This window comes from Corapipo altera, unplaced genomic scaffold (genome assembly GCF_003945725.1).
Source record: "Corapipo altera isolate COAL_440 unplaced genomic scaffold, ASM394572v1 202, whole genome shotgun sequence".
In the NCBI taxonomy this organism is placed as follows: Eukaryota; Metazoa; Chordata; class Aves; order Passeriformes; family Pipridae; genus Corapipo; species Corapipo altera.
This window is the reverse complement of record NW_020884980.1, coordinates 1,225,888-1,242,347: the sequence shown is the minus strand read 5'-3', so window position 1 is coordinate 1,242,347 and position 16,460 is coordinate 1,225,888. Positions and strand designations below refer to the sequence as shown.

At 48.2% G+C, this 16,460-nt stretch overlaps 1 long non-coding RNA gene across 1 annotated transcript in view; it reads left to right on the top strand.

The window, feature by feature from the left end:
• LOC113957877 overlaps positions 1-16,460 on the top strand; it is a 22,104-nt gene that overhangs the window by 3,084 nt on the left and 2,560 nt on the right. The window contains exon 3 of the long non-coding RNA XR_003531317.1: positions 8,370-8,380. This is a non-coding gene — a long non-coding RNA (uncharacterized LOC113957877). The remainder of the gene's footprint in view (positions 1-8,369; positions 8,381-16,460) is intronic.

Genomic DNA, 16,460 nt, shown 5'->3' with positions numbered 1-16,460 from the left:
CATCCTAACCCTTCCATCCCACCCCTTCCAGTCTATCCCTTCCATCCTACCCCTTCCCATCCCACCCCACCCATCACACCCCTTCCATCCCATCCCTTCCATTCCATCTTAAACCTTCCATCCTATCCCATCTCTTCCCTTCCAATCTTTCCTACGCCTTCCTTTCCAATCCCATCCTATCCCACCCCATCCCATTTCTCCAAGGACATGGAGCAGAGCTTGGGATGGGAGAGCCAATGACATCTCAGGGGTAAGAGAACTGAATCTCCAGTACCGCACAAACATCCCTCCTCCATCCATGTCTTGGGTTCATGGTGACAGCATCTCCCTCAACTCCCATGTGCCCACCTGGAGACCACCACCCAAACCCAAGTGCCAGGTTGGAGCAGATCCTGGTGCCCAGATCAGACATGACAGCTCCCACCCCCATTCCAGCCACTCAGTTTTCCCACCTACCCTGCCAACTTCCACACCAAAACACGGATCTGAATTCATGGAGGGGAATGACGTGAGCCTCACCAGCCTCACCATGAAGAGACACATTGTGCTGAACTCCCTCCTGGCTGGGAGATATTTTTCTCCTGGCGTTTGGGAGGGTTATTAATACAGAGGAAAATTAAACAGAAAATAAACCGTCAGTGCTGGACCAGCAGCACATGTTGCTCCAGGAAACTTCAAAATCCCGTCCACGGGGACTTCAGCCCAGCAGTGGTTGACACTGCTCTGTTAAATGGGGTTGTATTTATTTTTAATAAGAATTCTTCTATTACATCTGCAGTGATTGGCGGTTGCAGAGAGAGGAAAGTAAAAAAAAAGAGATATTTAACCTGGAAAGGCAGGCAGGCAAATCCACTGTTTTCCTAATCCTTGTCAAAATAATCCTAAAAACAAGGAAAAGCTTGTCTTCCCAGCAGTGAGGGATCCACCAGTGCTTTGGCTCAGTACAGCAGTGGAGAAAACTCCACACACTGACCTGCCTTTGATAATGTGGTAAAACCATATTTATGGTATTAGCTCAGCTAATCCCTCATAAATGCAGTTTTGTTGCACTGTGTTTGGATTCAGAAAAAAACTGAGCATAAAAAGCAGAACAAAAAGCAGAGGTGAGGATATTTAGATCCCAACAAGGAGAGGCTGGGAGGGCAGGAGATGGAAAATACTAAAATCCAGCAATTGGTTTGAAACTCTGCTGAGCCCAGGGAAGAACTTTATGGTTCATGAAGGCAGTTGAGAGAAGGTTCCAGGGTTGCTGCTTTTACACATGGCTTTGCATTTAATGCTCAACTCATACCACAACAGAACAAGAGAAAAGGGTGTGACGACTTTTGGTTGGCCCCACATCCCACCAGAAATATGTTCAGATGTGGCTGTTGCACGTTATGAGGTGTTTCCTTGTCTCTTCATGGCAAACTTGGAAGAGGAAACCCAGCAATGCTCAGCAGCTGCTGCTGATTAGAAGGAATTCAACAACTTGGCTGATGGACCAGACACCCCTGGATATCTCCAGTCCCTCTCTCTAAGTCTCCAACACTTCCTGCACTTTGCCAACCCGTGCTTCCCCTGTAGGGAAATTCATAGCCAGGGCTGCTCCTTCCCATTTCACTGTAAAGAGCCTGACATCATCCAGCCCTTCCACAGCCACATGGAGAACAGAAATCTCTTCTGCAGGCAGGGTTGGACATGTGTCAATCCCCACGAGACCTCATTGCAGACAGTGCTTTTCTCTCAGCCTTGCAGCAACAGATTCTCCTCCTTTAACTTGACTTGATGTGATTACTTTTTCCCAGGTGCACTCCTCTGTCTTTTCCTCTCTCTTTCTCATTCTGGATTGCTGTGAGGCTGTCAGAGTCACCTTGCTCTGGAGCAGGGATGGCCCAGCTGTCTGGAGAGGGCAGCTCTGCAATACCAGGAATTGTGGGGGATTATCATATGAGAAGTTGATTTCTTCCCTTTAATTGCAAAAGGGGGATCAGCCCCTACTTCCACCTCTCCCCACAGGGCCAGTTCTTCATGGGTACTATGTATTTCCATAACACATTGCACAGGGACACCATGAATCAGTTAGGCCCCCCAAAAATCCAGACCCTACAGATTTTAATGCAAAATAGTGTGCTGGATGGCTGAAGAGATCCTGAGGTGCTCGTTGTTGCAACTGTGGAGGTGTAGGATTACACATGACAACCCAAGACTCTCAGGCACATGGTGTGAAATTTGGGGTGTCCCGTGCAGGGTTAAGAGTTGGAATCAATGATGCTTGTGGGTTCTTTCCAACTTGGCATAACCTGTGATTCTGTAACCAGCATTGCTTGAGATTCACTGTGAGGACAAGCCCCTCTCCCAGCTCCTTTTCCACATCCCTTCTGAGGAGCAACAGCCTGGTGAGCTCAGACTCACCAGATGGAGAGACCTTCAGGCGAGCAAGCATGGTTGGTTTTAACATCATGAACAACCCCATAGAAATCCTGGGCCCAGATCCTGCATCTGCTCTGGTAGCCTGATAGTGCCTGCAGCCAACATCCACAGGGTTCCCTGCGTGTGGGGAGTCCCGGCGTGACACTGATACCGAGGGTGGTGAGAGAAAGCAGGGCTTGGCCAGGGAAATCAAACTATTCCCTTAAGAGCACCTTGGGACGTGCTCTGGTAGCCCTGGAGCTGATTTAAGCGGCACACAAGGCCACCAACCAACGTCAAGGCCATAAAACAGGGCTTCCTCTGGCAGAAGCTGAGTTAGTGCTGGTGACACAGAGTGGGGCTCGGGAAGGCTGAAACCCCGCTGTGCTCTGCACCCCACATCACATCGGCCCTCAAAAACCACACCTGCAGTGGGAATAGGTGGTAAGCACCTGAGCCACCACTACCCCCGACATTTTCATGCTCTGTGGATACATTTTCTAGTCCACTGCAGCAGGGCAAGAAAGTCCCAGGAGCTCCAGGCCTGGCATCCTTCCAGCTCTCTGGGAGACCTGTCGCGAAGGGAGAGTGATGGGGTTGCTGTGGATGCAGGAGTGTGGCAGGATCTTTGATGTGCTATCTTTAGAAGGAACACATGCTATGCTCAATTCCTTCTGCTCTATTTACCTCATGAAAACCTTCCTGGTGCACGCTCGAGGGGTGTGGAGGGAGGAGGGAACTCCTCATGTCCCATGCCCAGTGCTAACAGGTCCACTCAATGAGCACCAAGCAGGGGGGCAGTTAAGCTTTGACATCAAATGTATCTCCTCCTGCTGAGGTGTTTGGTGTCACTTAATCAAGAGGCAAAAGAGAATGTCGCTCCCGTGGGGCCTGGAATGAGGCCACCTCCTGCACAGCCACCCTCATCATCCATGGCCAGGTACAGGAAGGCAACACGTATCATGGAATCATAGAATGGTTTTTGTTGGGAGGGACATAAAAATTCCTTCTGTTTTACCCCCTGCCATGAGCAGAGACACCTTCCACTAGCCCAGGTTGATCCAAGCCCTGTCCAACCTGCCCTTGAACACTTCCAGGGATGGGGCAGACACAGCTTTCTGGGCAACCTGTGCCAGGGCCTCACCACCCTCACAGATGTCAGTTTGAAGGCATTCCCCCTTGTCTTGTCACTCTGGGTCTTTGTTTATTAGTCTCTCTCCTTGTTTATTTTCAGCTCCTTCAAGTACTGGAAGGCCTTAATTCGGTCACCCTGAAGCCTTTTCTTGTCCAGGCTGAATATATTGGATCCATTCTCAAAATCATGGTCCATCACAGACTCATCCAAGTCTAGGAGCTTCCATTCTTTTCTATACTTACATAGGTCAACCTTTTTGTAATATCTACACAAGTGTTCCCTATGATATCTATGGGGTCAGTGCATCACAGAAATACCCAGAAAATCATCTCTTCTGCTTGGGGTGGGTGCTATTAAGGGAGGTCCTTCCAGAAATTTTCTCTATTCTTGGTACAGATGAATTTCAACACTCTTGATCTGGTGTCCAACCTCATCTTCCTAGTGCAGTGTTTTCACTGACAGACACTCGATTATAGTACGAGAAAAGGGGTTTGCCTGCCTAGCAGAGTGTGCAGGAAAGTGCTGATGATTTTTGTGGGATTTGGGTGTGATCTCAGTCTTCTACCTCATGGTCCTCCTGAGACTTAGTCATAGAATAGCCGGGTGTGTTAACCCCTAAGGGGTCAATGCAACAGAGAAACTCTGAGCCCAGACCAGCCAAGGTGGCATCACCATTTCCCCTTGATCTCAGGAATTTCCACACTTAATGGGAATCTGACACCAAACCCCATGTCAGGTAGCCCTGGAGCTGATTTAATGGTAAGGATTTGCTCTACATGGGAATGGCAATGGGGCAAAAAAATTCCTTGCTGGGCAACAAACTAAACCTTACTGCAGCAACAAATGAGAAACAGGAGTGAAGAGACACCCAGGTTGTCCCCAGACACCCCCATCTCTGAAAGTCTTCTCAGTCTGTCCCCACCTCTAGGGGTTACAATCCAGCCAAACCACGTGAACTAGAAAGAAAAATGTTTGGCGAGGAGTCAGAGGCTTCTCTTCTGGACTGCCAAACCTCATCAGAGCTGCCTGTGGGCAAAACAGGGCTCTGCCACCTCTGTGCAGCGCTGAGCACAGCCACCAACCACCCCCCCTGTGCCCCAGGGCAGAAGGAAAACACGCTGCCAGCCAAGGCGAGGAGAAACTGCCTGGAACAGCTGGCTCCTGGGAGCCAGGAGGCTCTCCCAAGGCAGGATTTTGATCAACAACGATTCTCTGTATTAAAAAATCTACCTCTGTATTAAAAAATTTACCCTTAAATAGAGAGATGGGGTGTTGATTGTCTTTAGTGAATTTTGGCACAGCCGATCCTACACTGGTGTGTGATTTATGAGAGGGAAGACAAGACTGTCACCCATAATAACCTTGCCTGTTTTGTGCTGATGGTCACCCAAGGCAGGAGTGAGAGTCACCCTGACTGGTGAGACAGCTCCAATGATTCCAGGCCATTGCATCAGCACAGGGGAGGCAATCACAGAGCTTATTGCAGCGAGAGTTGATCAGTGGAGTCTAAATTCTTCCTCTGCAAGACACTGCTCCTTGTGAGGTGCCAACTCCTGTTTTTTTCAGGGTTAAGCAAAGGGAAATGGGGATCCCACACAAGGATCTCAGCTGCCTCACTGCATCGGTCCTCAGTGCTGGCAAAGAAGGAATTTCTCTTCTGTGCTCCCCAAAGGAGTGCAGGGTGTTGGGTGGTTCTCCTACTCTCTGGGCATCTGGAGTACAAGTCTGATACACCCCATTTCTCACGTGGAGCAGTGGTGAGAAGCACAAGGTTCTTTGCAGATATTTTCTTTTCCATGAGGAAGGAGAACAAACCAGCTCCAACAGGCCCCAGCAGCACGAATCCAGCAGAGCCACTGACTGGCCAGGCAGGCAACTAACACATTGTCACAGAAGCAGAATAGCCCTAGTAAACACCACAGGCAGGCTCTGGCTTCTTCCCTTTCCTTTGGGAGCCAAAGGAAGACAGAGGAAAGAGCCACTCTACCATTGGCGAAGGGTCCAATTCCACTTGGATCTCATCCTAATGCACCCTGGGTGCCAAACTGCAGGGGATGTTGGATGGCAGTAGTCAGGCAGCCAGGGCTAGAGGAAAGGCAAGGCACTTTCCTGTTCCTCTGCTTTGCCAGGGGATGTTAGAAAAGGTCACTTCATCCTCCCAAAATGTCCAGATAAGCCTCCAGCGAAGTGGGGTTGCCCTAATATTTCTTGCAGCTCCCTCCGCCCACCACCAGAAATCCAAAGGGATAAAAATCAAAGTCTGGATGAAGGAAGAGAGGAAATGTTTCTTGAAGCATTTCTACTGAAAATTATTTAGGGAGTTTGGGTTTCAAGTCTTTCCTGGCATTGAGGAAATCTGCAAATCTGGGGCCATGCAGTGCTGGTTGACCCTGTCTTTGTGGAAGGCACCTTGACCCACTTCAATTGTTGGCCTTAATGCCACATCCAGCTCCAGCTGATACAGAAATCCAGGCTGGGAATGGGATTCCAAACTGTGATTTTCAATCTCTGCAGCAATAAAGAGATTTTTGATGGCCTCACAGCACATGAGAACAATTTGGAGGCAACATCAGGAGCAGGATGTTGCTCCAGGTTCTCACTCTGACCCTTTGCACATTGGCAACAATAACAGTCAAAGAATTAAGAGCCAGAAAGGGAAGTGTGAAACCCCAGAGACAGGGGAGGTCACAACTCACAGCTGTTTTTTCAGGTGGCACAGCAGTGGGTTTGGCTCCTTCTGCCCAGTAATCCGTTTGAACTTGCCTGAACCACGAAGGAAGAATTAAACAGGGGGGAGGGAGATGCTTCATTAAATATTCAAAGGGAAAAGCATTTCTTTCCCTCATAAATAACCAGAGTGTGTTCCTCCTCAATTTATATGCATCACTACTAACTTCCCTAATGAAGCCAAGCTCTGTCCCTAATGCTTTCTGTCAGCTACAAGCACCAGCGCTCTCAGATTATTTTTCAGACAGGTTTTTCCTGATTTTCCTCCCAAGGTGATGGTTCCCAGCTTGTGTCTGCCCTGAAAAACACAAGCAGAGCCACAATCTGTAAGAAAGAGCATCATGTTGGAGACACAATAATGCTGTACCAGGCCGTGCCACCCAGCTCTGGTGGGCTGGGGTTTTTCCTTAATTAGAAATATAAGGAATTCCTCTTGCTTGCCTATATTTGGCCCGGGATATTTAAAGACTGGAAAAGAGGAAAGCATACAAGTCTCCCTGCAGAAGAAGGCTGATACCAGGAAATATATAGATGGGGGAGGGGGGGCAACATGTACCTCGTGTTTCCCATTTTGCCAGTCCATAGGTGGGTGATTGGAGGATGATGATGATGAAGTCCAAACCCAGGTGCAGTGAAAATCAAGCTCAAGGCAGAGCTGAGCTCCACCTTGCACCACGAGAGATATTGCAGGGGAGGTTCTTGGGATACACCAGGGGCACAAGACCTGGATGAAAATGGATTATGCAGATTACAGGGTTATTTTCTGATAAGGAGCCTGTAAGAAAGACGGAAGGAAGGTTTTTACAGGGATATGTAGTGATAGAAAAAGGGAAAATGGCTTCAAATTAAAAGAAAGTTGGTCTAGGTTAGATGTTAGGAAGAAATCTTTCCCTGTGAGGGTGGGGAGGCCCTGGCACAGGTTGCCCAGAGAAGCTGTGGCTGCCCCTGGATCCCTGGAAGTGTCCAAGGCCAGGTTGGACAGGGCTTGGAGCAACCTGGGCTAGTGGAAGGTGTCCCTGCCCATGGCAGGGGGTGGGACAAGATGAGCTTTAAGGTCCTTTCCAACCCAAACCATTCTGGGATTCTGTGATTCAATGATTCTCTGTTTCTGGTTCAGCAGAGACTCCATGCCTCACCAGAGGTCCTTCAGCAAGGTCTGTGGGCGGTGGCTTGATGGAATTCTCACTCTGCGTTTTCCCCATCAGCTCCACTGTCTCTCCCGGAGTCCTCTCTGACTGCCTGGACCTGTCCTTTCACAAAAGGCCAGTTCACTGCACTTGCTGCCCATGGCAGCTCTTCCCCTCCCCGTTCCCCATCCAGCCCCCTCCTCGTCTCTCACATCTCGAGCTCCGTCTGTCACCACCTGACTTCAATCACTGTCACCCCCAGCTCGTGCTGTTGGGCTGGGCTGTGAAACCTCGCAGCAGGATGCAGACGTGTGTGAGCACTGACCTGTCCCTCCTGCTGGGACAGTCACCTCCAGGCAGCCAGGAAAATAACTCCTGCCAGAGCAAGAGCTGGGCTGTCAAAGTTTTTAATCCTTGGAGATCACAGCTACTCCATGCAGGATCACTGATGTCTCCTTAATCCACCCCGAAACCTCCGTGAGAGCGACGCACAGGGAAAACTGCAGCATCCATCCTGCTGGTGCAAACTCCTGCTGCTTTGGCCACAGGGAGTTGGCTTTGGCAGGGATCATGGCAGTTGGCTGTGCCCAACATCACCATGGGCACTGCTCTCCCCTTCCACTGCTGCTCTGCCCACCCTTTCCAGCAGCCCCAAAAGCGGTTAAGGGGGGATTTTAATAGCACCTTGCTGGCCTGTCTCTGTGCCCAACTGCAGGCAAGGGGCAGAGAGCCAAATACCAGCACCAGTGTTCTTCCAAAGGGGAAACTGGTGTATTCAAAAAGCTGATAATGGACACCATGCAGCCTGAAACCCATGAGCAACTTCTGAAATCGCCCTGCTGGTGCCATCCACATCCTTCTCCTCTCTCAAATCCAGCCCCAGGGAGGAGAGTAACAAAAGGGGAGCTGAGGAGTGCAGGAGTCAGCCCAGCTCACAGCACACTATCCAGCAGCTCTGGAGATGAATATTTCAGTGCAGAGAAAAGAAGGCTCTGGGGAGGTCTCGTTGTGCCCTTCCAGTACCTTAAGGGGGCTTATGAAAAGGAGAGAGAGAGACTTTTTGTGTGGGCAGATAGTGACAGGACACTTTAAACACGGAGGTTTAAAGTCAAAGCAGGCAGGGTTAGATGGGATACTGGGAAGAAATTCTTCCCTGTGAGGGTGGGGAGGCCCTGGCACAGGTTGCCCAGAGAAGCTGTGGCTGCTCCATCCCTGGAAGTGTCCAAGGCCAGGTTGGACAGGGCTTGGGGCAACCTGGGCTAGTGGAAGGTGTCCCTGCTCATGGCAGAGGGTGAAAGGAGATGAGCTTAAAGGTCCCTTCCAACCCTAATCATTCTATGATTTAACCCCTCTAAATCAGGCTTTCATAGCCACAGACTGAGGCATAAGCCTAATTCTTACTGACACTTCACACTACACAGTGTTTACAACACCCCAGAGCCAAAGACTGTACAAAAAAACAAAAAAATAAGCCCTGGTTTAAAACTGCCTTACACAGGTTCCACTTAGGATGACCTAGAACTGATGGATCACAAATTTTCTTTCACCAGCCTGGCTGAAACCTCATATCTGCTTGAGAGAGCAGGCGATGCTCCACAGGAGGAGAGCCAAGAGCAATACCTCTAATCCTGCTTTAACAAATATGAGTCACCCATTTATTTTCACTGGTATGTTCATGGTTATTTTAAGCTTTGTCTAAAGAATGCCAGCTACTGTATAATAACTGCAATGAAAGATGGCAGTGTTTTTATTTTGCTTTACAACTGAAGATGTATTTTTAGCTCCTTTTTAAAAAAAAAAAAAACCAAACCAAACCAAAACTGGTCTGTAAATTATTTTAAAGACTTTGGCACTGATTTCCTAAAGCAGATCCACATGAGCAAGTTCCACTCCCAGGCCAGAGTCCATATGAGGGAAATTTTTGGCCCAGGTGCCACCAGCTCTGTGCTTCCCTGGGCAGATCTCACCTCACAGGTGAGAGTTCAAGCGATAAGACTGTTCTTCACAGAATCTTTAGTTCAAGCCTTAGTCCAAACAGCCCTGCTGTGTTCCCACAGGCTCTTCCCAGCACTCAAGAGCTGGGTAAGATTAGGTAAGATTACTTCTTGGCCTGCTGGATCCATCCTTGCTCTGCTCCCTCCTGTGCTGGTTTGGAACCCAGGGCACCCAGGGCTGTCCTGCAGGGTTACACCAGCAGCTCTTTTCAGGAATTCATCTGTTCCACAGTTCTCCATCTGCTCCCACAGGCAGTGGCTGGCTCTTGGCTGGGGGTTACAGGGTGTGATTCAGGACTCCTGGAGGCATATCAATGGAGGGGAGCATAAATACCCAGAGCCTGAGGCTGTCCTCCCTCCTTTAGGAATGGGGAAAAAGGAAAGCAACATGGAATATGCATCCCAGCCCTAGAGGAGCTTGGTACTGAGCAGTCAGAGCCCAGGGTTCAATCAGGTTGTTAGGGAAAGAGCAGGAATGAAAGATCAGCACTTTCAGCTTCCATGGCAAGACTCAAAGACTCACTTGACTCCAGGCACTGGGAGAAGGGCTACCGGGGTCTCAGCTGTGGAAAAGGACAAGCCAGACTGCTGGCTGCTCTTTGGAATGTCTCCAAACCCCCTGAACACCGACTCGAGCTGGACAAGCAGGGGTTAAGTGCCTGTTCACGTGGGTGACAACTTCAGTTTCACACATACAAATCCCCCTTACAGATCCCTTGGAGCTGGCAAACACAGAGCTCCCCAGGGCCGTGGCTGGTCACTCTGGCGTGGCCACAGCAGGGTTTTCCCTAGGCCAGGCCTAAGCAAAGCAAAGAGTGGCCACCCCAAGAGCTGCATTGAAGACTCGAGGCAATGGGGCTCCCTGGTCACCAGTGAGCATGTCTGGTGGTGGCTGGTGGTTTGCATCCACCAGGGAGAAATCCCTTCTCCATCTGTCACACCAATTCCCAGTGCATTGGTGTAAACCTCAGTTCCCGTTTGGGAAACAGGAGGAGCAGTGTCTTAGGGACAAGGGGGGGCTGTCCTTTACCTGAGCTGGGGAATAATTAACATACAAGTACATCCAGCCATCCCTTCCCCAGCCTCCAACAACCCTGAGTAAATTCCATCCCGTTGCTGCATTTCTCCTTCCCACTTTCCCCATTCTTTTAGCTGGAATAAATCCCCTTTGCTTTCCCCAGGAGACAGAGGAATGAGGAAGGCTTGTGACTCCGCTCGTAAGAAGTGCACACAGAGGCAGGGATGTTCTCTTGGTTTTGCTTTCTACTCCATGTTTACTCCAAATCTCCTGGCGAATCCACAAATCACATCTGCCTTCAAGCAGCCCAGAGCTTCCCTAAGAAGTTTCCATCAGAAAGTCACTGTCAGGCTCCCAGAGCCACTCGCTTTTCTGCAGCCGTGTTCTGCCCCCTTGTGAAGCTCTGCAGAAGTCGACGGCTGTAGCTCTGCAGAATTACACAACCACATCTCTGCTGAGCCACACTCCCTTATTTCCCCGGCAGAGACATGAGGAGATGGTGACTGTCCCCAGCTCACACCACTAAGCATTTCCTGAGTGCGAAAAATGGGCTTTAGTGGCCACCACCTCTCCCAAAAACGTGCATTGCTCCAAGATCTGCAACAACCCCCACTGGACTCAACCCTGTTTTGGCTGCAATCAACCACTTTGTAAAGCCCTGGGCCAGGAGATTCCCTCTTATGCTGCTGACCTTGGCAGAGAAAAAGCTCTTGCTCTCTCCATCCAGCCCAGCACTTCCCCAGGATCCTGTGGGAATAAAGGCTGAACAATCTGTGGATTATAAAAGCCCAAGCATATCTGCAGGCTCTTCCTACCAACAGCTCCTCAGTTGCACCAGCCAGTGTGTTGCAGGTTTCATCCCTCCCTCCCCTTTTCCTGATATTTTGGGAATTACCTCTGTGGGAAACTGGGATTTGGTGGTTTATCCCAGAGACAGGGCAGGGAAAGGACAGGGATGCAATAAGCAGTCTGTGGCTCAGCATGTTCCTGCCCACTGACAGAAACAGTTATTTGTCCAGAAGGAGCAGAACCTTTGGCATTGATCCACGTTTGGTGCCAGCACAGACCGTACCAGCATAGCCCAAATTTCCACATTGATGCCATGTCTCCCCCCTTGACTCCACATAAGCCCAGGTGGGATGTGGCTGATGCAGACACTGAGACAGAGCAGGGACAGAAAGGGAAGTGCTGCCTTGCTGTGTGTGTTTCCCTCCGAGAACAGCCCCTCCACTCGAACCCACCCTCTGATCAAAAAGTCATCCTCTTGTCCAGGGAAAGCAGCAAATCTGGCACCAACCCAGCCAAAACAACCAGGTACCTCCATAAATCCATAGCTGCAAATGCCCTGTGCTTAAAACCTGCAGTGCTGCCCCTCCACAACAGCAAAACAGAGGCACAAAAGGGGCTGGGTCTCAAAATCCCCCAACCCCGTCAGAGACTAACTAGAAGATTCACCCACACACTCTGGCTACAAAAGCCTCCCCGGGTCTAAGTCCACTCAGCAAAATGTCAGTGAAAGATGCCAAAGGCTCCCTGGGGTCCCTTTTGTCTTGCCCAGCCATGGAATCCTTTCATACAGATTGTTACTGGCCCCATCAGTTATTGACCCAGGCAGGATGACAGGATACAGCCCGCTGGCTTTTAAATTCCAGGGACATAAGGACAAAAAAACTCCATTTGTTCTCCTCCAGTCAGAGCCAGTGCAGGACTACTCCTTAAATGCAGCTTTTATTCTGCATTGTGTGATTACACCCAACAGCACAATCCCAACACAACAAGCCTCTTCCCTTCCAAGAGCTGCTTTTCAGCGCCCGGGCTCCAAACGCCGCAGGAGTTGCCAGGGAGCTGCTTGTAGGGTCACCGGATCCATCCCTAAAAGCTGACAACCAGTGTGATCCAGCGTGTCCAGAGCCACATGCCAGATGGCACAGCCACTCTGCTCCACTCCCAGACAGACACTCAGTGACTGGCAGCCCAATCCACTCTGACAGGAGTGAGACAGGAGGAAGGTCAAACCATCTGTTTGCCAAGAGCTCAGTGCCATATTTAAGGACAAGAACCCTGGGAAGCAGATCTCAGATTTCCCCATTACACAAATCTTGCTTCTGCCCAGTCTCTGTGAGCCTCAATTCACCCTCAATTTAAACCTTAAGGTAGGAAAATGGGGGATTTGCCCTCAGTTCAAACCCATAAATGTTTTCCCCTTCCATTCAAACCAGAAATAAGTGGTACATAGGAATTCCTGTCCATTTAAACTCTTAAAATCATGGAAAAGGTAGATTTTCCTTCATTTGAGACACTTAAAATCTCCAGTGAAGGGAGATGCCCCAAAATTTAAACACAGAAAATAACAAAAAAAGGAGATTTTTCACCAATTTAAACCCCTTTTCCCCTCGCCCCTCCCTCTTTTTTTTTCAGGGGTCAGTGGGAGGCTCTTGGGAAGAACTGGGAAAATTAAATCAAAAGGGGAAAGGAAAAAGACCTTCCCTGCATGCCTGCTCTGCCTCACCTGCAGAAAGCACCCAACACCTACAAGGAGCAGCAGGACAGTTATCCTCAAATTGATGCTCCCTCTTTGCCACAAGACAGAATCAGACCCAGAACAGGGGAAAAAAAGACTCCATTATTTTTTACAATTTAAGTTTCTGAAGCTCTTATTGGTAAAATATTTTGAATATTCTCAAATATTCCATTGACAGCAGTTTCCATCCCTTCCCAGTGCTGAGCAGCTGGTGCCTTTCATCCCAAGCAGCTGCATTCCATGAGACTGTAATCTCATGCCAATTATTGCCAAGAGTTTTGCGAGCCCTGAGACACATGGGCACACATACCCAAGTTTATTAATTCCTCCTGCAATAAAGGAGACCTTTATTTTTCCTTGAAACCCTTGCACTTCTACACACCTAAACTGAGTGCCCTGGTTTAACTCCCAGCTCATGCTGCTTTGAACTGGAGAGCTGGACAATACAACCTCCTTCTGAGCTCTCTTAGAGTTTTCATAAATTTGGGTTGGAAGGGACTTAAAAGATCCTCTCGTTCCACTCCCCTGTCATGGGCAGGGACAGCTTTCACTAAACCACGTTTCTCCAAGCCCTGTCCATCCTGGCAATCAGGAAGGTTTTTTCTAATTCTAAATACGAAAAACTCTAAGAAGCCATTTCAGGTCCATTAATCTTTTTTTTTTTATTTGCCTTGAAAGAAAGCAACTGCAACACAGAGGCAGCAGCTACAATACACAAAGGAGCTAAAGCTATTGGAGAGCTACAAAAATGTTGAAGGGTTTTGAGGGGCTTTCGTTAGCTTTCAGGAAGCCATTGATGAAATTTCCATTCCACCTCCAAAAGTGGGGGTGTCCAAGGATTGCTGCCTCACAAGAGAGGTGATGCTTGTGCATAGGTAGAGGTGCCCTGAAATGTAGGGGAAACTCTCGCTTTAAACCCTTAAAATGAGAAAAAAGTGGGAGTTTTCTTTGATTTAAACATTAAAATTAGGGAAAAGGGTGAGGTTACCTCAAATTCAAGCAATAAAATGGCAAATAAATGGGTTCACCCTCCAATTTAAGCCCCTAAAATATTGGAGAAAGAGGGTTTTCCCTCATTTTAATTCCCTCAAATGATGGAAAAAGGGGGATTTCCCTTCTACTTAAACCCTTCTATGTAAGGGACAACAGAGATTCACCCTCAGTTTAAACCTTAAGGTAGGAAAATGGGGGATTTGCCCTCAGTTCAAACCCATAAATGTTTTCCCCTTCCATTCAAACCAGAAATAAGTGGTACATAGGAATTCCTGTCCATTTAAACTCCTAAAATCATGGAAAAGGTAGATTTTCCTTCATTTGGGACACTTAAAATCTCCAGTGAAGGGGGATGCCCCAAAATTTAAACACAGAAAATAACAAAAAAGGAGATTTTCCACCAATTTAAACCCCTTTTCCCCTCGCCCCTCCCCCTCTTCTTTTTTTTTTCCAGGGGTCAGTGGGAGGCTCTTGGGAAGAATTGGGAAAATTAAATCAAAAGGGGAAAGGAAAAAGACCTTCCCTGCATGCCCGCTCTGCCTCACCTGCAGAAAGCACCCAACACCTACAAGGAGCAGCAGGACAGTTATCCTCAAATTGATGCTCCCTCTTTGCCACAAGACAGAATCAGACCCAGAACAGGGGAAAAAAAGACTCCATTATTTTTTACAATTTAAGTTTCTGAAGCTCTTATTGGTAAAATATTTTGAATATTCTCAAATATTCCGTTGACAGCAGTTTCCATCCCTTCCTGGTGCTGAGCAGCTGGTGCCTTTCATCCCAAGCAAGGGGTGCTGGTCCCTCCCCTGTGCTGCCCCTCGACACAGAGCTCATTCCTCGACACCTTCCTCCAGCAAAGCTCCATCCAGGAGCATCCAGGTGCTCCCTCAGCCTCTGCGGGGTGATCTCACCATTGTTCCTGGAGAGACCCCCCCAGGATCACACCAATTTGTGAAAACTGTTGTTACAAACCCAGAAATGTGTGCAGTGTTAATCGATCAAGGACACGCCCGTCGCAGAGTTTTAACAGGAATGGACCCTGCAGCTGTTGCATTACCTACCACCTCAAATATGTTAAAGCAATTGTATTGTTATTCTGATGATTTTCAGTGTGCTGTTGCAGGTTTTTCAGGACAAATTGTTCATCATGTACCGAAGCATAAACTGTTGCATTTAGATTTTCAGATCCAACAGCCCTGTACCACTCCAAGCTCAAACGGTTTTCACAGACGGCTCTGGGAAAACAGGAAAAGCTGCCATCGTGTGGAAAGAAAATAACAAATGGTGTTCTGAAGTACTCCACTGTGGTGGTTTGAAAAACCTTTTCTCTGAGGTAGTACTGGTTTGCCCCACTGATAATACTGGACCAATCAATAGTCCACGTGCGCCCTATGGAAATTACATACCCACAGAAACGGAAGAGAAAATGGTTGTGTTTTGTCTGAAAACTCTCCATATGAAGTGAAAAAGATATCAAATCCATACCATCACTAAACCATCTAACAGGGGCAAACTGTGGGAGGGGAGCTTGAACTTAGAAATTAGATTCTTGAGAGTTTCAAACCACCACAAATGGATCACCTCAGATTGTTGAACTGCAGTTCAATTGCTGCAGTTTGGGTTTTTGAAACATGTTCTACTTGTCCAGTAAATCTTATAACTGATTCTGCTTATATTGCAGGTCTGTTACCTCGCTTGGATGGTGCCTACTTGAAACATGTTGACCAACCTCCACTTCCAAAATTGTTTCAGCAGCTTCAAACGTCATTAAAACAGTGTCCTTGTCGATTTTTCGTAATGCATATTAGATCTCACGCAGAGTTACCTGGTTTTATTGCAGAAGGAAATGCACTTGCTGATTATTTTGCATCCTCTGCTGCAGTTGTTGTACCCTCGCTTTATTGACAAACCCGATTTTCCCATGACTTTTTTCATCAGAATGTAAAGCATTTGTATGCCAACTCAAAATTAAAGAATCTCAAGCGAGAGACATCGTGACTGCCTGTCCCAGCTGTCAAAGTATTGCATCTGGAGCACCTGCTCTCAGAGTTAATCCCCAAGGTCTTGTAGCCCTGGAATTGTGGCAATCTGATGTTACACATGTCCCTTCCTTTGGTGTTTTTAAATATGTGCATGTTTCTATTGATACTTCTTCAGGTGCAATATTTGCCTCAGCTCACAAAGGTGAAAAAGCTCATCATGTACGTCACCACTGTCTTTAAGCTTTTGCTTACTCAGGCGTACCACGAAGAATTAAAACTGATAATGGCCCTGCCTGTGTTTCTTCCAGCATCCAGTCTTTCTTGCAAGACTGGGGTGTCCATCACAGTACTAAGATGCCCCATAATCCTAATGGACAAACCATTGTTGAACGTGCCCGTCGCACACTAAAAGACATGCTTCTTAAACAGAAAAAGGGGGATTTAGTAGAACCTGCAGAAGAGTCAGCAAAAGCATTGTATGTTTTGAACTTTCTACAGTGATGTCACAGGAAGGATGTGATGCCACAGAGGAGCTGTGATGTCACAAGGAGGATATGATGTCACAGGGAGGA